The 19,773-nt window shown below is 47.4% G+C and overlaps 1 protein-coding gene and 1 long non-coding RNA gene across 4 annotated transcripts in view; one reads left to right on the top strand and one right to left on the bottom strand.

The window, feature by feature from the left end:
* The window catches only part of ANTXR1 (ANTXR cell adhesion molecule 1), a 248,285-nt gene that overhangs the window by 172,448 nt on the left and 56,064 nt on the right, over nt 1–19,773 (top strand). The gene's annotated exons all lie outside the window — the stretch shown is intronic.
* LOC118008025 overlaps nt 1–19,773 on the bottom strand; it is a 213,313-nt gene that overhangs the window by 143,295 nt on the left and 50,245 nt on the right. The gene's annotated exons all lie outside the window — the stretch shown is intronic.

Here is a 19,773-nt window from a genome sequence, read left to right as displayed (position 1 = left end):
TATGGGAACTTCAGACATCAGGGTTCATGGAATCTAGTGGTTTTTAATCTGGTTGCACATTGTGATCACCTGGGGAGGTTTAAAACATGGGGGGTAGGGGGGCATCTGGTGGCTCAGTTGATTGAGTGTCCAACTCTTGGTTTTGGCTCAGGACATGATCTCAGGGTGGTGGGATCGAGCCCTGCAGCAGGCTCCATGCTCAGTGGGGAATTTGCTGAAGATTCTCTCCCTCCCTCTCCTGTCCCTCTCCCTGCCTGCACTCACTCTCTCTCTGTACAAAATAAATAAATAAATCTTAAAAAAAAAAAACACTGACCCCGGGATCCCACCCCAAAGGTTCTATTTCATTAATCTGGGATGAGGTCTGGACACTGGGATTTTAGAAGCTCCCCAAGTGGTTCTAACAGCAACCAGGGTTAAGAATCGGTGATCTGGTCCAATTCCCTATTTTTCATCCAAGGCAGCATCTTCTCTTTCCTTCTCCATCAATTTGATGGCAACTCTCCACACTCCTTCAGAACCCTACGTCTGTGTCTCGAAGGCATAAGGGAAATGGATGATTACTATCTCCAAGGGCTTTCACCAGGCCCTTTCCTACCAGGAAGATTAATATCACTTCAGGCTGCTTACTGTTACTGCTTAGGGAAAAAGGATGGAAAAGAGGAACTATAACTCTGCCTCATATAGTTTTTCTCTGGATGGAATTCAGTCGATATATTGACCAGTCTAACCCCTCCCCAGTTGTTTTTACCTCGGCTTGGGCCATCCCCCTTCACGTGCTCTGGGAGGGACCCACTAGAATTGGATGTCTTCTTTGTTTTTAGCTCTTCTGTTTCTCCCAGATCTGACATCAGGAGGCTGGTACATTCCATTACTATCAGCAAGAACAAAAAACTCAGAGGCACACTGTGAGCTTGTTTTGCAAGGCCGGGCCTCCTTGCCATCAGAAAAGCCCCAGGAAACACACACACACGTAAATGTACATAAACAATGTTTGGAACTTATCTGAAGCTCAGCCCCAGAGGTTGTGAAATCCTTTCCTAGAGCCCCAGCCCCTGGTTGCTGTCTGTGCAGCTGTTTTCAATAAGGGAGCAAGGCAGGTCACATGGGCACCGAGTCACCCTACTGTGGCCGAAGCCAGAGTGAGCCGGGCAGGTTAGCTCAGAGCGCAGAGAGCGTGCTCAGCCCCGTCCTTCGAAAGCAGATGAGCCGCCGGTAACGAAAGCAACTCAGAGAATGTGTCTGGGCTCTGCCTCTTTCTCTCTGTTCTCCACTGTCCACATTCCCTCTATTACCTCTTTCTTCTTCCCTCTTTAACTGGGCTGCCTTCCCTCAAACATTCTTTGATCAAACATCTATTATGCTCCCACTAAGAACCCATCACGGGGCTGGGCAGTAGGGATACCGATTAGAATAGGACTGAATTTTGGCTTTGCGGAATTGAGTGTAGGACTTGGAAGAGAAGAGAGGGTCAGGCATTGTATTGACTGCAGATGGTTATGGAAGCACAAACCCATTCACAGTCATTTGGGGAATGACCATGATATCTATTTACAGAGCAGCAACTGAGGCTTAGTGTAGGTTATTAACTTTGCCAAGGGCACACTGCTGGTAATGTTACAGGATTTTTATTTCCCAAGTGCCCATGGTTCTTGGTCCCCCCACTTCAAAGAATGAAGAGGTAGACCAGAGGAAGAGCGGTGGGCAGCAAACACGTTTATCGAGTGATAGTGCAAAGCTCCCGGAGAGGGTGGGGACCCAAGACGGTTGCCGTTTTGGCGTTCAAATCTAGCTTTTTTACAGAACTATCTTGAGCAAGCTGAGTGGGGGCCCCCTGTGGCTTGGCTGCTAAGGTGTGCCAATCAGGGCTTTGATCATGCACCTGCCTACCTACTGGGTTATTGTTCACGTGTTGATCGTCTTCTGGGCTCACATGTGGAGACGAACTGCCTCACCTGTGACAGTGACCGATGTTTTATGGTTAATTGTTCTGTCTCAGAATGTCTTGCAGAAGTCAGTTCTGCAGAAGCTGCCAGACAGGATGCTCCTGTGGTCTTGTCTAAGCTGTAAAACAGGATGCTAGTATGGTTTCGTCTTAGCATCCCGGCCCCCTGTTATCTTGTTGGGGACCCTGGCCCTGACTACCCCAGTGTCCAGCTAACTCCTAATAGCAAGGGGCATATCAGGGCCTTGAATCCAGGACTGTCAGATACTAGGGACTCTTCAAGTGCTTCGTGCACTCAGCAGATACTTGCCGAGCATCTTCTGTGAGATGAGCTCTGTGTTTGTGCTGGCTGCTCCTGATTAATAAGCAGTGTCCTCGCCCTTGAAGAGCAGGGACAAACAGGCAGGTGTCCAAACATCGCCCGCGTGAAAGGCTGTGTGAGGGAGCGGAGCCCATGAGGGGTGGGGGACACGCCCAGGAGGGGCATTTCACCAGACGGGAGTAGAAACCAGCTTCTAGGAGTGACATTTAAGCTGCGAGCAGAAGGAGAGTTGAGAAGGGAGGACATCCTAGAGAGAAGGAAGCTGGAGCAAGGACCCCAGGGTGGGCCTCTGGCTCCTGCCAGGAGACACGAGGAGTGGGGTACGGTGGAGGACAGAATGTGGGCAGTGAGAGGAGACCCCGTGGGCTGTTGGTCGTGGGAGCCCACTCCGAGGACAGCGGAGAGCAGCAAGTGTTTTAAGCAGGGCCGTGATCCGCCCTGCGCTTCAGAGCAGTCCCACCGGCTGCAGCGCAGAGGGGGTGGCGGCGAGAGGGGGTGAGCAGAAGCAGCGGCAGGCCAGGGGGAGAGTCTGGGTCCCAGAGGAGCTGAGGAAACGCAGCGACTGGACTTGGTAACTGCCTGGGTGGGGAGGCTGAGGGACCTCCAGAGTCTGGTGCGAGCCGCCAGGGACGCCACCAGGATGAGGGCAGGAAGAGGAGAGCTTTGCGAGGGAAGATGAGGACTGAGCCCCGGAAGTGGCACGCTCGAGGCACTGGGGGGCATCCAGGCAGAGCCGGCCAGGCACGGGCCAGGGACGTGCTCCCCCTCTCGGGGGCGTGCACCTGCCGGGTCCTGAGAGGGAGCGCCTCCTTAGAGTCTGTGCCCGAGACGCCCCACAGCCGCGTGCCAGTCCCGGCCTGGGTCCGAGGCAGCTCTGCTTAGTGAGAGTTCTGAGCTGGAGGCAAAAACTGGGGAGTCGTCAGCATGGCAGTTTGTGCCTAATGTGAGTAGATGAGGAACCGGGGAGCCTGTGTAGACAGACAAGAGAAATAGGTTAAGCAGTGAATGCCGAGGGTCATGTCCTTCAAGTCATGGTGGGGAAAGAAAAAGGAAACAAGAAGGAAACTAAGAAAGACCAGCCAGAGAAAGAAAAGGTGCAACAGGAGAGCCTGGGGTCATGGAAACGGAGAGAGGAAGACACATCACTGAGGAGCGTGGAGTCGACAATGTCAAGTGATAGAAAATTTGGATGCACGCTGGCACTAGCCGTCTAATTAGCACTAAGAAGGTTATGGTGACCTTGGTGACCTTGGTGACCTAGGTTGAGAGGAATGATGGGGGCAGGAGGGAAGCTTCGTGGAAAATGGGAGGGGAGAGCCGAAACAGTGGCTGTGGGAGCACTGGGGTTGAAACCGTGCGGGCTAGTGGTGGCCCCCATCATTTGAAAACAGAAAGCAACTAATTTCCTCCCAAGCACTGCTTTCGATACACTTTGGAAAACATTGCTCAGTCCAGTGGCTTCTCCCAGTGTGATCATCCTCTGCAACATTCTTGTCACCGTTTCTCGCGCTCACCAAAAATGTGTTTGCTTAGTTAATAGGGGTTTTGCCCTTATCTATAATTTCTTATCTTTTCTTTATTCAGTTGTGATCATACTGTATGTGATTTAGTATTGAATTCTTTCATTTAATTTAGTCATATAAGCAGAAGGGGGGAACAATTTTTTAAATCGCTTTGGTTCCTAGGCAATTAAGATAATTAAAAATCGCTGTTTGATGTGTGCTGATAAGACATTCCTTCCCGCATATTGGCAATTTTAAAGCAGATGCGTGTCTGTGTAAAGAAATAAACATTCCCGGGTGTCTGGGTGGCTCAGATGGTTCAGCATCCGCCTTCGGCTCAGGTCATGATCCCGGGGTCTTGGGATTGAGCCCCGCATCGGGCTCCCTGCTCAGCGAAGAGTCTGCTTCTCCCTCTGCCTCTGTCTCTCCACTGACGGGCCAGCCAGGCGCTGATCCTGTGGTTCCTACCAGTCATTTCCCTTCAAAGAGAAGCCTCTTGCATTTGAAACTCCTAACTTCAGTTTTCCTCTGAAGTTGCTTCATTGTGTCTCTAGTAAACTCCTCTGTTCTGACAACACTGATTGTTGAAAATAAAATGAACAGAGCAAACCCAAGAGCTGGAAATGTCTACCCCATTCGCTAAGCATGATCCTTGTCAACAAATGGCTACTGGGGCACCATGCCTCTGTGGAAAAGGCAGACAAGCATGAGACGTGGTCTTGACATCAGACAATGGACAGACTGGTTCAGGAGACGGAACAGATGGCCGTCAAGGTCTCTCCCTGGGCAGAGAGAGCTGAAGGGACTGACAGCAACAGAGAAAGGGCCATCACTGGCAGCCTGAGGGGACAGGAGGCCTCCACAGGGACAGGTAGGACTTGCCCTGGGCGGTGGAGGCAAGCTGGGACTTAGTCAAGCAGCCAGGGTGTGGAAGGGCTGAGGTAGAAGGTGTCCAAAACCAGGATGCAGCCCATTAAGTGCCTGTGGCCAACAACAATGAGAACACATCCCAGGCTGGAGAGGAGGGAGTATGCGGCCCCCCACCCTCCCGCCCAAGGCTGCAAGGTGCACATGAATGAGATTTCACCACCTTGATGGTCAGACTAAAAAGTACGGACCTAATTCTATAACCATTGCGAGCTAATCTTCATCTGGGATAAATGTTATTGTGCCAAAGTATATTGTATTTTTAAGGAATTTTATCTCATACAAGTTTGACTAGATATTAATAGTGTTTTTAATTTATATGTACAATTGGGCCACAGATGTCTTGTCTTAGAGAGCCACCAGATGACAGTTGTCCTACCAAAGCTCAGGGACAATGGCTCTAATATGTTGGGAACCAGTTAATAGGCTGTTGCACTGACCCATGCGTGGATCAGGAGGCTTGAATTTAAATGGTGGCACAGGGAAGGGGAAGACAGAGATGGCTCTATCTGAAACTGGCTGCAGCATTGTGTGGAGAAAGAGATCAAGGGTTTTAGCATCGACAGACCCAAGTTAAATCCCAGTGCTACCTTGTGGCTTCAGTTAAGTTTCTCAGCCTTCCCTTTCCTCGAGCACAAAAGTGATCTAATAATCCCTACTTCTTTAGGTGTTGTCAGGATTCAATAAAATGGCAAATGCGAATAATTCAAGTACATGGGAGTTCATTTTCTTCCCTTCCTTCCCCCAGAAATTTGCAATCGATTTCAGGGAAGTTTGTTACATCTCAGCAAGAATAAAAACTTCTCCGAATTAGTCTCTTATGTTTAAATTAGGATTGACCAGGGGCGCCTGGGTGGCTCAGTCGTTAAGCGTCTGCCTTTGGCTCAGGTCATGATCCCAGAGTCCTAGGATCGAGCCCCGCATCGGGTTCCCTGCTTTGCGGGGAGTCTGCTTCTCCCTCTCGCATTCCACCTGCTTGTGTTCCCTCTCTCGCTGTGTCTCTGTCAAAAAATAAATAAAAAATCTTTTAAAATAAATAAATTAATTAGCATTGGCTTAAGAGAACCAAGTAATCTACAAATCGAAGTCTTTTTGTGAAGGTCAATCTTGTCTTGCCCAATAAACAGTAATTTTATATAGGCTTTTTACATTGAGGATCTTCAAAATTTCATCCATATCTAACACCAGCCTGGAAGTGCCCAGCAAATCTGGGGAGAAAGTCCAATTTGCTGGCCACTGACTCCTGACCTTTTTAACCTTTTGTAAGAGTAGATCATTTAAGAAAAAGAAAAGAAAAGCAAATTATAGGAAATGTTCCTAGAGGGTGTGATTTATTTTGGCAGAGTACCTTCCTTGGATATTTGAATTCTCAGTAGTATTTATTCAGTTCTCACCCTTGGAAATCTTTCCTTCACTGTCTCATTGGAGAGGGACATGAGTACTTAGAATTCTTGGCTTACTTTCCTGAATTTAAAAGAGAAAAAGTTCAAGACACTCTATGTCCCCAGCGAAAACCAAACTGTACCCAAAACATGCAAAGTTGACTGTTTTCAGAGAGAAGTCAAACCCAAAGTTGATACTGCAAAATATACCATCCTGAGATTTTTTATTTTTTTGGCACCAACTTCCTTCCCCACAGTCGGAGGTCTCTCTCAATAAATGGCTGTGCAAGCAGCTGATGTGGTTAAGGGCTCTCCCCTCCTTCCACTCCCTCTACCTCTCTCTTCCAGTCCCCCACAGTTTAACCCCCCTTTCTCCACACGTGTACACACTCACACACCCATCGTCGTCGTCATCATCATCATCATCATCATTTTATACCTTCTCTTAGGACTTTCACATTTGAATTGCTTCATTTCCCAAACAGCTGCAGCAACAGAATGTCAAGTCCTGGTATCAAGTTGCAAATAGCAAACAGAGAAGTAAATACTAGAGGCTGAACAAGACAGGGCTGGCTGATAAAGACACCTCTGTTCAAATTCCCTGACCTCATTTTTTCCTCCCAAACAGAATCAGGATTGAGCGAGGCAGGGCTTGGTTCTAGAGTCAGAACTGCACCAAAGTACATAACATTTTAGGAAGTTTGCTACTTTGTTCAAACACGATGTTTATGTCTAGCCACTCAGCTGCCACCAGCCTGTCCCTCCAGCTGAGGACATGGGGAAAGATCATCTCCAGGGACAGTCTGTGACTCCACGATAGGCCACGGTTGAGAATCCTCCTAACCCCAGCTGGTGGGGAGTTGTGCTCTGGCCAGAAGTGTGGGTTGAATCATAGATGGCAAAAGCTGACCTAGGAGATAGCTTTCCAGAATTCACGGTATGAGGAGGAGCCAGCCTCCTGTAAGACATCCAGCACTCCCAGATACATTTTCTTATTTTCTCCCTAGCACCACCTTACTTTCTCTCCTTTTTGCATCTTGGGAAGATGAGGCTCAGATAATTAGGCCCCTGCTCTGTTCAAGGTCACAAAGAGAATTAGTGGAAGTGTCCAGACGAGACCCCACCAGCCCTACACTGCCTGGCCGCCCTTCCATCCCCCACCCAGGCTGGGAGAGGAGGGTGGGGATCGTGAATGGGCTTGGTCTCTTGAAGAGAACATAAGACAAGACCCAATCTGGAAAGCAGAGCAAGTCCCTGTCACCGAACCACCTCCCTTTTTGTCCTCCTACCTCTCCCACCCCCCAACACCTTTCCATTTGTATCCTGCTCAAGGTGACATAACCACTAATGACCTCCCACACTGGCCCACTCTCCTGCACAGTGTGCTGTGCTCCCAAAGTGTTTCATGCTCTTTGCCCTTCCTGATTCTACCTCTCCCTGCCTCCCCTTAGCCACCAACATCGTGCGTAGGCCAGAGAGCACCCACTCATTCCCCTATCGAGTCTTGAGCTCCTTCTCTATAGCAGGCACCAAGCTGTACAGCAGCGATTTAGCATGAATGAGGCGGGGTCCCTGCCCTTGTGGGGTGTACATCAGAGTAGTCAGGAAAGCACTGAGTTGTACTTGATGTGATATGTGGTATGGAAGGGGGAGTTTGGGATTCCATGGGAGCATAGAGCAAGGAGCTGTAACCCAGACTAGAGGCTCAGGGAAGACTTACAAAAGCAGAGACCATTTGACTGAGCTCTTCTGGTGAAGTAAGGGATGAGCCCTTCTGGTTGGGAGGAACAGCATGTGTGAAGCCTCAGGTAGGAGAGGAACAGAAAGAGGACACCCAGGCTGACCTTGGAGAGAGGAGGGGGAAAGCAGTCTCACCCACATCCTGGCTCTGGCTTCTCCACCCTTTTGTCTGCTCCCATCTTTTGGGTACTCAGCACTCAGCTGCAGCCCCATTTTCTCCAAGACCCTCCACCAGTCCCAGCTCATTGTCTGGCCCCTCCTTCCACTGCGCTCACAGCGACTGCCAGGAAGTTCAGCACCTTTTTAGCTTAAAGTCAATACTGACTTTCCTTCCTGAATAAGCTGTGATTTTAGGAAAGAAACCATAGCGCTTTTTTTTTTTTTCTTTTTCTCTCATAGCACTGAGGACGTGGCTCAGTTTGCCTTCTTGTCCCAGGAATTGTCACTCTCTGCAACCCCCAGGTGATCACAGCTGTTTGTAAACTTTTATGATGTTCCCTTTGTAGGCACCTGCTTTTGCATTTTCCTAGTGGGCAAAAATGTCTCCATAAACCGAAGAGAGAGTGTTCATACTGTCTTCTAGGAGCATCTTCCAGTAAAATGAGGCTTAATAAGGGTTATTAAAACATTAGATTTTCATTACAATTGCGTTCATACTTTTTGTCACCACCACTTATTAATAACTTTGACTTTTTAAAAACAGTTTAGGAGAAAAACAACTCTCTGACTTTACTAGTCTCACTTTACAAATCCATTCTTATGATACTTGCCTTAACATTTTTTCTTTTTGGCTAATACTATTGAGAGCAAAGTCGTGTTCTGAACCCATGATGCTAGCCGAGTTAGCTCCGGGGATGCTCACTCCTCTAGTATTCAGCACCTCTCTGCCTTCTTGTGCTTCCTCCCAACATCTGGATTGGGTTGCCCCATTGAAGAACGTGGCCTCAGAGGCTGATGCCTAGGCTTTGGCCACAGTCATGGGCATAATGACTTTTCAAGGCCTCTGACTGGAATACAAGCTCGAAACGGGAGTGAATCTTGAGTAAGCTTTTCCGCATTCTCTACCACTCACTGAAGGTGATATGTGATGGCAAATTCCTAAATGTCACAGAGTCTGGAAAAGTGTACATCATAACAGGTATCCATTCACCTTTAGTGGTACAACTAATAAAAGTGAGCCCACTGAAAATTCCACTGTGGGATCATCCGTGTTGCTGCACAAGACAGTATACCACTTCTTTCTCTTTCTAGCAGGGAAAGTAGTTCTGCTTAAGAAAGGTGGAGTTTCCTCGACATGGAAGTAGAGAGAAATAGAAAGGAGACTGAGTGTCTTGTCCTTTGGTGGTGGGAGCAAGCTGACCAGAGTCCCTGAAGCCATTGCCTCGATGACCCCACCATATCTGTGGATCTAAGGGTGCTATATGGTTCTCCAAAGATAGCCAAGGCATCTGCAGAACTGAGGCCACCTTCTGTGCTTGTAAACAGTAAGCACCCCTCTAAATGAAGAATAATTCCACGAGAGCTCGCCATAGCCCATGGTCCCCACTGCCCCCCATCAGCTGCACTAGGTTGTCCTACACCACATCCTCTGTTGGTGGCCTAACATTGCAGATATGTTTGCTAATGGATCAAAACAGCATCTCTTGGCAAACTTGGACTTTATAGATAATTGGCATCAAGCCAACAACCCACATGTCCACGGTCCACACCAGGCCACTCGTGAGCAACATGGATGGAAGCTTCCAAAAGGTTTAAACTGCCCACGGGAAAATTCCAGTCTCATCCAACAGCACAGCTGTCCTTTCAGCTAGCTATAGACTCTAATGCTGGACGGAGTATTCTGCCCCTCAGAGGATCATCCACGGCCAGGTTTTGATGCCTATCCTTTATAAAATCCACCTAATGCACCTCCAAACAGTCCAAGACTATATAATAGACTTAAGTGTCAAAGGAGAACAATAATCTTTGGATAACTTTATTCTGTAATAATTTTCTTGCTCTCTCCAGCCCGTTCTTTGAGGACATGTTTAGTTCTAATCCATCTCCAAGCTGACTTCTTTTGTTTTTAATGGCAACACTTTGATTATTGAAATTCTCTAGCTTTGTAAACCATGGAACAAACTGTCCCTCCCTGAAGAAACACAGCTTCTCATAAATCTTCCCCAGAAACACCAGGGTTAGAGAAGAGAAACATGACTTGATTTTAAATGAGTAATCTTCCCAACTGTCACTTCTAAAAGATAGATAAATGCAGAGATGATAGACAGACAGACAGATGCAGTTTAAACTATAGTTTTACATGCCTTTCATAGTCCATGGAGATGGGGGGGCCTGGCTGGCTCAGTCTGTTAAGCGTCTGCCTTCGGCTCAGGTCATGATCCTGGGATCGAGCCCCACATCGGGCTCCCTCCTCGGCGGGAAGCTCACTTCTCCCTCTCCCACTCCCCCTGCTTGTGTTCCCTCTCTCACTGTCTCTTTCTCTGTGTCAAATAAATAAATAAAATCTTAAAAAAAAAAAAAAAGTCCATGGAGATCAGAAGATAAAAAGTCACTCCATGACAGGAATTTAAAGTAAAGAATTTTCCTTAGGCTCTTCACAATCATGGAAGAGTAGACCAGGGCCTTCGTCCATGTGCAGAACACGAAGCAACTGGGTGGGATGACAAATGGAGTCCTACTTTTAAAAATTATTTGTAACCCCCCCCTTTTCATCCCCACAAGTAGCAAAAGATGTTTGTTTGTTTGTTTTTTAAAGATTTTATTTATTTATTTATTTGACAGAGAGAGAGAGACAGCGAGAGCAGGAACACAAGCAAGGGGAATGGGAGAGGGAGAAGCAGGCTTCTTGCCGAGCAGGAAGCCCAATGTGGGACTTGATCCCAGGACCCTGGGATCATGACCTGAGCCGAAGGCAGACGCTTAACGACTGAGCCACCCAGGCGCCCGCAAAAGATGTTTTTAGGTCGTAAATACCTCAAAGGTAGTCTAAAGCTATACTGTCCAGTAAGACGCGTGTGGCTGTTAAGCGCTCGAAACGTGGCTGGTCAGAAATGAAATGAAATGCAGCAAGTGTAAAATAAACTCCGGATTTTCAAAGATGTAGTGTGAAAAACAAAAGGACACAAAATACCTTTTCAATAATTTTTATACTGATTATATGTTGAAACGATAACCTTCTGGACATACTGGGTTAAATAAGCTGTGTTAGTAAAATAAAGTGCACTTATTAAAATGCACTTCCCCTGTTTCTTTTCACTTTTCACACACGTGGCTACTAGAGAACTAAAAACTACCCATGTGCTTTGTGTCCCATTTCTACTGGACCGCACTGGTCTAGAGGACTGGCCTGGAAGACCTTTGTGAGGAAGGGGATGACATGACTTCCTACAGGCCCTGAGGCCTCCAACCATTTGTATTTTGTGGACACAATGAGAATTTCAGAAATTATGGGCATCCGCCTACCCTTCCTGGTTTTCTACTGCGTCAGCCGTGACTGTGCCTTTCTGGGCCAGTCCCTGTCCCGAACTTTGTGTGCTTAGCCAGAAGTCTTGCCTGCTCCACACCAGCAAGTCAGGGTTTTGTTTGAAGCAACGACCTGCTTCTGGGTTGGGGTTTCATATGTAGAAGAGCAGCTCCCCACTATCACCCCAGAGAAGAAAGGGCTTGCAGCATTTAAAACTCTCTTCTAAGTATGTGGACCTTTATGGGATTATCTTCTCTAGCTTTGAAAAATTCCTAGAAAGCAAATAGTTTCCCCATCTTACCCGAATGCAAACCGACTTGACCTGAGCAATAATGATCACTAGTACCAGCCAAGAGCCATATAATTTGCAATTACTTTTAATGCATTTTTTCCAACGACCCTTCGATGTAGGTGTTCTCGTTCCCATTTTACAAATGAGGAAATTGTCTTTATAGAGGACTTAAGAACTTAGCCTCTACAACTGGTAACTGAGAAAACTAGCATTTATTCATTCCTCATTTATTTATTTGTCAGTCTAAGCCTTGGTAAACCAGGGGTCATGGTGCTTTCATGGCATTTACACTCGGGGATTCCCAGCATCCTAGTACTGTACCAAGAACTCAAATACAGTTGTCCCCCCCTTGTCCGGGAGGGATGTTACAAAACCCCCAATAGATGCTGAAACCCCAGAGAGTACTCCCTTTTTATTCTATATATACCGTGCTTTTTCCTAAACTTACATCCTTATGATAAAGTTTAATTCATAAATTAGACACAATAAGAGACCGACAACAATAATAAAATAAAACAATTATAACAATATACTGTAATAAAACTTCTGTGAATGTGGTCTCTCTTCAAAACACCCTATCCGTACTTACCCTTCTTGTGATGAAGGAAGGGGATAAAATGCCTGCGGGATGAGATGAAGGGACGTGAATGACAGAGGCGTAGTGACACAGTGTTAGGCTACTATTTGCCTTCTGACAATACGTCAGAAGGTCTGCTTTTGGAGCAGTGGTTGACCAGGGGCGGGGAACTGAGACCGTGGAAAGCGAAACCCCAGATAAGGAGGTCTCCTGGAGGGTGGCAGGAGAGACGGAAAATGGATATCTTGCCTGCATGGTCAGAAAAGCCCTGTCTTTGGAGAGGTTGACATCGAAGGTGAGATCTGAATGACAAGAAGGAAGGGGCCACGTCAAGATCAGAGGACAAACAACTGGTGCCAAGCCTACAAGGTGAGAGCGGGTGTGGCACGTTGGAGAGAGTCAGACGCCAGTGCCGGTCAGGTGTCGTGGGAGGTGGATGGACAGTGAGGCCAGAGAGGAATGCAGGGGCCATGATGGGCGGAGCGTGTAAACGAGGAAAGGCATTTGGATTTCACTCTGGGTATATCATGAAGGACTCGCAGTGTGCAAGAGTAGCAGAGGAGGGGCATGGTCTTATTCATATGCTACAAAGACTGCCCTTGATACCGTGGGAAGAATCCATTGTAGGGAGGCTAGAAGGGAAGCCAGGAGATCAGTGAGGAGGTGGTGCCAATAGTCCTGGGTGAGAGGCAGTGTAGAAGACGGAGTGGAAGTGACCAGGAGTGGATGGATTCTGGAAGTATTATGGAGATCTGGCCCGTAAAACTGGGCGATGGATGCCTAACCTTTCTTTTGACCCGATTGTCCATGCAGCCTCCACCCCCAACCTCCTGCAATTCTCTTCCTAACACTCTGTGCTCTGGGAAATCTAATCCCCGTTCACCCAGTGGTGGCCTCTCAATAATTCCTGAAAACAGAATGAAACTCCAGCAGATGGCCATTGTTTATCACCCCATTGTTTTTGCTATGTTAATTCATTGTCCTGCCTGGCGGTTCGGTTAGCCTCTTCATGGCTCTTGTAGACCTTTAGAAACACATCCATGATGAATAATGAGGCCCCGCTATACTCCAGAATCACTTCAGTGGAAATAAAAGCAAAGTGATTCTATTCTTTCTATCTCATTTCGGGGCTAGCAGGAGAATGAGTCACTTGCACACTCACTTGCCCTGCTACCATTGGGAAGCTGAAGAGCAGGAGAAAGTAATGTCGTGTATGCTAGTCACGAGCAAAGGTACCAGGCACCCTGGGGCACAGCACAGGGCAGGCACTCCTGAGTAGGGGACAGAGGGGAGAGGAAAGGGAAATCGTATTTAAGAACCAGGTGGTATGTCATAAAGTGATTACTTGCTGCTGATAGTAAGACGGAGAAGAGCGAGATCACGAGTAGAGCGGGCAAGCCGGAGGCCCGGGTTGGTCCGAAAAGACTGCAGAGGAGAGGTATGACTTAGGCTTTTCCTTAAAGGATGCTCAGGCTTTGGCTAAACAAGGAAAAGCAGGAAGGATATGAGATCCAAAAGAGTTGTCCGTCAGCAAAAGTTTACATGTGCATGCATATGTATATGTAAATCCTCTGGCCAGTGAAAACATTTTCTTGGCATGTACATTGAGCTTTCATTAATACCCAAGGGCAATAAATGCTCTCAGTGGTGAGGAATGAAAACTCGCCCTTCTTCACCTACCAACACAGCCAGTCTCTTCCCAGGAAAACAGAGGGGGATCGACCGAGGTAGCAGGTGTTTGGCACATCTGCATACACTCCACAGCCACCCGTTCAGATGAAAGGGGAGTTTTTATTCCTTCATAACAATGAACTTCACTCCCTCCGAAACCTTCACTGGTTCCCACTGCCTGCCCACACAAGGTGTGTTTTGCTGAATGCTGACTGCTCATAGGAACAAATAAATTTGGAAAATGTTACACTTAACAATGTTAAACAGGGTTTTTTCCCTCTGTAGGACTTCAAAGATGTTTTAATAAACCAGTGTTCATTATTATCATGCAGGATTTCTCAAGCTTATGAATGCCTGATCTTTTTTTTTAATTTTTTATTTAAATTCAAGTTAGTTAACTGATCTGTTTTTATAGCACATCGTTTGGGACTCGTGTCCTATAGAAGGCACTCTGGGAAATGCTGGGCTTATCAGCATTTCCTCCATCACCCTCCATGTTCGGTCAGACCCTGCCTGCTTCTCCACAAGTCCTGACAAAGCAGACTGCCCTCTGAGGCACTGTTTCAGTTGACATGCCTTATGTATCCCTATCTCTAGAGCTTCGCTGATGCTGTGTGCTGGCCCACATTATCCTGGCCCGTCTTCTCCTCTGCTTGTAACTCAACCCAAGTCTTAGCTTCTCCAGAAAGCTTTGCTGGTTCCTTCTAGGACTTGGAGTTGCCTTCTGCCTGCCTGTAAACCATCATCACATTGCTTCATGTCCCACTCATCTAGCATTTCATAACTGGTTTCTCCCCTTTCTATCTCTAGTATCTGGCACATGCTAGATATTAGAGAAGAGGAGAAGCAGGAAGGAGCTAGAGGAAGAGGAGAAGCACAAGGAAAGAGGTCAGGGAGGAAGAGGATGGGAAGAAGGAGGGAGAAGAAGAGCAGAGAAGAGCACAGAGGTGACAAAGAGAAAGAGAATTCCATAGGATCTTAGACATGGCACTTCCAGTGAGTGCAAGTGGGAGGGACTACTTCGGGGAAAAGAAGATCCATAAAGTTCTCCTGCTATGATCCAGGGGAGTGGATCTGGCCCCCGGCCCACTTTGCTGAAGGCCAGGACCCACTTGTAGGTCATCAGCTCTAACCGGAGGTGCCATAACTGAGAATGGTATCCATGGCGGTCTCTTAACCAACCTGTGTTCTAGAATAATAATAATTATTATTATGTATATAATTGCATGATTAAGAAAACAGCATATATATCCTTTTCTTTGTTGTTTCTGTAAACATCATACAGTATACAGTACACTAAATATACTAAATATTCAACCAAATAGATAGCCTTCAAAGTAAAAATTACATAATCCTGAAGCTATTGCTTCTGCTAAAGCCAGTGCCTTCCTTTTACGCAGGAGAGCCTAAAACCCACAGAGCAGCTTGACCTGGGGCTTAACCACTGAATTTATAGCCCAGCACCCTCACTACCTAGACTGTTTTAAGCTCTGCTTCCCAGAGAGTGTGTGATCGCTCTCTTGGCCAAATGGCCACCTGCCTGAGATGGAGACATAAGAAACTCCCACATCTGCTTCGTGCTCCTAACGCCCACAGAAATGGCCACCCACTTAACAAACCTACTTTCCTAAACCAGACATTCTCTTCTTTACCCCGTACATGTAGAAAATGCCAAACAAGATGGCATATGTTGGAAATAAGGTTAAATGGACATCTTCCGAAAGAGTTCATTCTTGGTAAGTTGTCCATCTGTTTCCATTGACTTAGTTACCTTCTGCAAAGGCCACTGGCCTTGCCAGAGTTCCGCCCTGGAAAAGCTCATCCTATGGAAGCATAGCTTGGCGGGTTTGTCAGGCTTTGTCTCCAACACTCTGTTAAATGCCCAGATATATTTCTTTTATACTTGTGCATAAATTCCATTTCAGAGTGTCAAGGCAACACCTAAATCAGTCTCCCGAATGTGGTTTGTGGAAAGAGCCTGAATGCCAAGAGGCCTGGGTTCCAGTCAACATTTCCTCTGACTTTTACAAGTTGTGAGCAGATGACCATGGCCCAGATGCCAGCAGCCATGGGATGTGGGCGGAGGCACTGAGCCCCAAGCATAGTGGGCCAGCTGGGGCATGGGAGATGGTCAGCCCACCTCCTCTGGTCCCTCTACCGGCCCCCCAGAGGACCCATAATCAGGCGGGGCTCAACCGGGGCCGGCCTGAGGCCAGAGCGAGAGCAGTCTCCACACTAATTCATAGCCAGTCATGGAGGAGAAAGTGTTGCATGTGTGTGAGGAACTGAGTATAAGAGCTTCGTCCCAGAGAGCATTTCTGTGCTGTGAGGAGGAAGAAGGAAAAAGGATGCTGGGGTGCCCAGTTTCGGGGCAAGCAAGCCATCCCTGTCCTGTGGATTAGATTAGTTCCTTGTTCCCAGCACCACGTAACTGGGATTCTCTCCTTCTGAGCCCTGCTACCCTGGTATGTGAAACAAGAAGATCTGTAACATGATCAAAATAAGACTTTGTGTTGTATTTCCCTCCACCCCTTGAACACTCTATTCACGGAGAGATTTTTCTCCAGCCACCCGATACAAACTTGGCAGGCGCCGTAACTGTTCAGCCCACTCTTAGGTTTCAGACGGGTTGACAATCAAAAATACACTCTAAATTCGGTAGTTAGAAAGTCCAGTCAGATATTTAATCAAGCCCTCAAACCTGACTTAGCGTTACATCTTCCGTCCTCCCCCAGCTGGGCCGGACTCCCCATGAAGAGGAGGGCTGTGGGTGTCTCTGTGTTTCTCCACTTTGCTCTTCTCCTCCTAGCCCCCACCCCAACTTGTTGGCCACTTTCTCACATGTCCTAGGCAGGGATAGGTGAGCAGAGGTAAGGGAAAAATAGCTCCTCCTTGAACTGGGACCATTAAGCTGGCTTTGCACTCTCTGGGCCCAGCACCAGTTTCATGCTGACTTGTTTCTCCCATGGGATGTTCTTTGGAGCTTCCTTCTGGATCCTCTCTCCTGCAGTTTCCTTGACATGGGCAGATGTCTCTTTATTCCCAGTGTTTGCTTGTGGCTGCTTCCTCAGGACTTGGCAGTTGCCTCCATCTTCCTGCTGCTAAAGTCCCTCTATCCCACTCAGTGGCCTTGGCCAGGACCCAAGAGAACCCGACGTTGGACCTCCTTCCACACAGCCACGTCTGCTCCACGGGAGACACACACACACCACATGTGGCCGGGCCAACCCCACCACAGCAGTCTCTACCCTGTTGCCGCAGGCTGCCCCCGCTTTCTCAGACACGAGAGCTCTGTGTTCCCTCTGGGTTCAGCCTCATTCACCTCACTAGGCTTGAGGGGAAAGCCATGGACACCTGCCCTCCCCACACCCCTCTACCTGGTGGGAGGGCCGCGGGGGACTCACAGCACAGCAGCAGCTCTCTCCAAGAAATACCCCTACCAATCCTCCCCACCCCGACCCTTTTTAATATCTTTCCTCTGGCTGAGGGGTCCAAGCGTCATGGGGCCAGTTTACAGACATTGCCTTGGAAATCTGCTTTGGGGGATTAGGTACCTCATCAGAATCGCTTGCACCTTGGAGCCTAGTCAAAACTTCCATTTTAACATGCACTGGACACTTATGTCAGATTTTAATTATGTACTCTTGTAAATATAAGCCCCACAGGGGCACGAACTTCATCTGGTTGATTCGCTGCTATATAATAGGCACTTAATGAATAATTGTTGAATAAATTAATTTTTAAGTAAAGTTGGCCACCTCCCCCCAAGACTGTTAAATTATATGAGCATAGGGACTGCAATTATTTTTACTCATTATTTACCCCCAATGTCTAGTAGAGCACCGGCCAATAGCAGATGATTTAAAAAATAGTCTTGAATGAACTAACGAATCTGGTGAAAGCCCATATTTCTCCAAGCAAGATTCCTGCAGGCTCCACTGGCCCAAAGCACCTCTCCCTCCTTTCCTCAAATTCTTCGCATGGCCACATGGTTTCAAACTCCATCAGTCAGAGATCCTGTCTGCCAACCGAGTCTTCTTTAACAATGGCTGAATGGAAGCCATCAGTCATTTACACTTAAGAAGGCTATTTGCTACAAGGAACTTCCAGGAACCTCGTTGTTGGGGACCTGAGAGGGTGCTAGGAGGGAACACCCGAGAGAGAAGATGCAGGCTTCGAGGTAGGGACACTTGTAGAGATTTGCCAGGGAGACTGAGGACCAGGAGGGGAAAGGCAAATGGGAATTTAAGCCAATATTTTTTTGGAGACTGCCTTTAACACTCCCTCCTCCAGTACTGTTTTTAAGAACCACTTAATATTGGGGCGCCTGGGTGGCTCAGTCGGTTAAGCGGCTGCCTTCGGCTCAGGTCATGATCCCAGGGGCCTGGGATCAAGCCCTGCTTCAGGCTCTCTGCTCAGCAGGGAGCCTGCTTCTCCCTCTCCCTCTGCCTGCCGCTCTGCCTACTTGTGCCCTCTCTCTCTCTGTCAAATAAATAAATAAAATCTTTTTAAAAAAAAAAAGAGAACCACTTAATTTTTAGAGCTAACAGGAATCTTAGATAGCATGAGAGTCTGCAGTTTTCAGTCATTTTTAAGCCAAAAAGAGAACTCCTTTAAATGAAATCTTACCAGAAGCCCAAATATGAAAAACAGATAAGGGAGACTATCTGATTCTAGATGGGCAGTGGGCAGGAAACCAAACACTCACAGGCAGTTTTCCCACAGTAGTCTTGCTATCTCCACTTCAGAATTCCTCAGTGCTCAGGAAACACAGTGTGTCCTAACATGGTGCGAGACCTGTGCTTGCCCTGGATCATTACCACGTCTGCGAGGCCGGGCTCCAGAGGCCAAACAAAAGGACAGTACTAGACCCAATTTCTGCTTCCCTTTGTCAAGAATCAGACCTCTTGTTCCCTCCACTTCCCAAACTCCTCATCTACTCTGTAAATGTTTGCTGAATCAAAGAAAGAGCCCTTTCATGGGGCCACTAAAGACCTCCGCAGGAGTTTAATAGGACCAACAAATATTTACTAAGTGCTTGCTATATCCTTGACCCTGTGTTTGGCCCTCAGAACAAATGACCATCGTTGTTGCTGTTAATCAACGCTCTGGATGCTGTTTGTTCAACCTTTTCTGAACCATCTAAATGGCAACGACACATCCAACCCACATTTGTCCATCTTTTCTCTAACTGTGCTGTGAGGCCTCGTGTGAAATGATTTGCTAAAACGCAGATAAACTCCATCTGTCAGCCCCCATCCACAAATCGAGTAGGACTTGCAAAAAAAAAAAGAGGTTTGGCACGATTCACTCTCTGCAAACCTTTGCTCACGGGGATGACCACCATTTCCTGTCTTTGGAACATATAAGCCATCTGTTTAATAATCGGCTCTAGCTTCCTGCCAAGGCCTGACGTCTCTCTCATTAGTCAGCAGTTCCCACCAAAAGTGCTCAGGGCCTCAGGGCCTCCCATCCCTACCACTGGCCAATGTCCAGGTCAGAGAAATGGCTCCCTTGTCCTTCTTCATGTAACAAGACTACGATGTGTGGAGAGTTCAAGGTAGTGTCATTGTTTCTGTATCAGCCACACCAATTCAGGGCTTGCAATCGCTCAGCTGAGAGCCTAAGAACAGGCTTCACAATGAAGCACGCTAGCTTTGAAATCCAGCTCTACCACGTACTGTGCAGTTTTGGCTACTTACCCACTCTGAACCCGCAAAAGGAGCTCACGAGAAGGCTGGAGAATTAAAGGCAATATCCTACATGAAGTGCTTAGCACAGTGGTTGGCACATATCCTTATTGTCACTAGAAGAAAATGACCTTATCACAGGTCAGGGATGGAGACCAGGCAAGGATCAGGCCCAGAAGGAGGGCCTTTGTGGGAGGGGCATATTCATAGGCATATTCACAGGGGCGTATTCCTACAATGTGCGTTATTTTTCTTTTTTTTT

The sequence above is a fragment of the Mirounga leonina genome, unplaced genomic scaffold, assembly GCF_011800145.1.
Source record: "Mirounga leonina isolate KUSES-001 unplaced genomic scaffold, KU_Mleo_1.0 Mir_125, whole genome shotgun sequence".
Taxonomy (NCBI): Eukaryota; Metazoa; Chordata; class Mammalia; order Carnivora; family Phocidae; genus Mirounga; species Mirounga leonina.
Note: the sequence above shows the minus strand (reverse complement) of the source record. Positions and strands in the feature narration are given on the sequence as shown.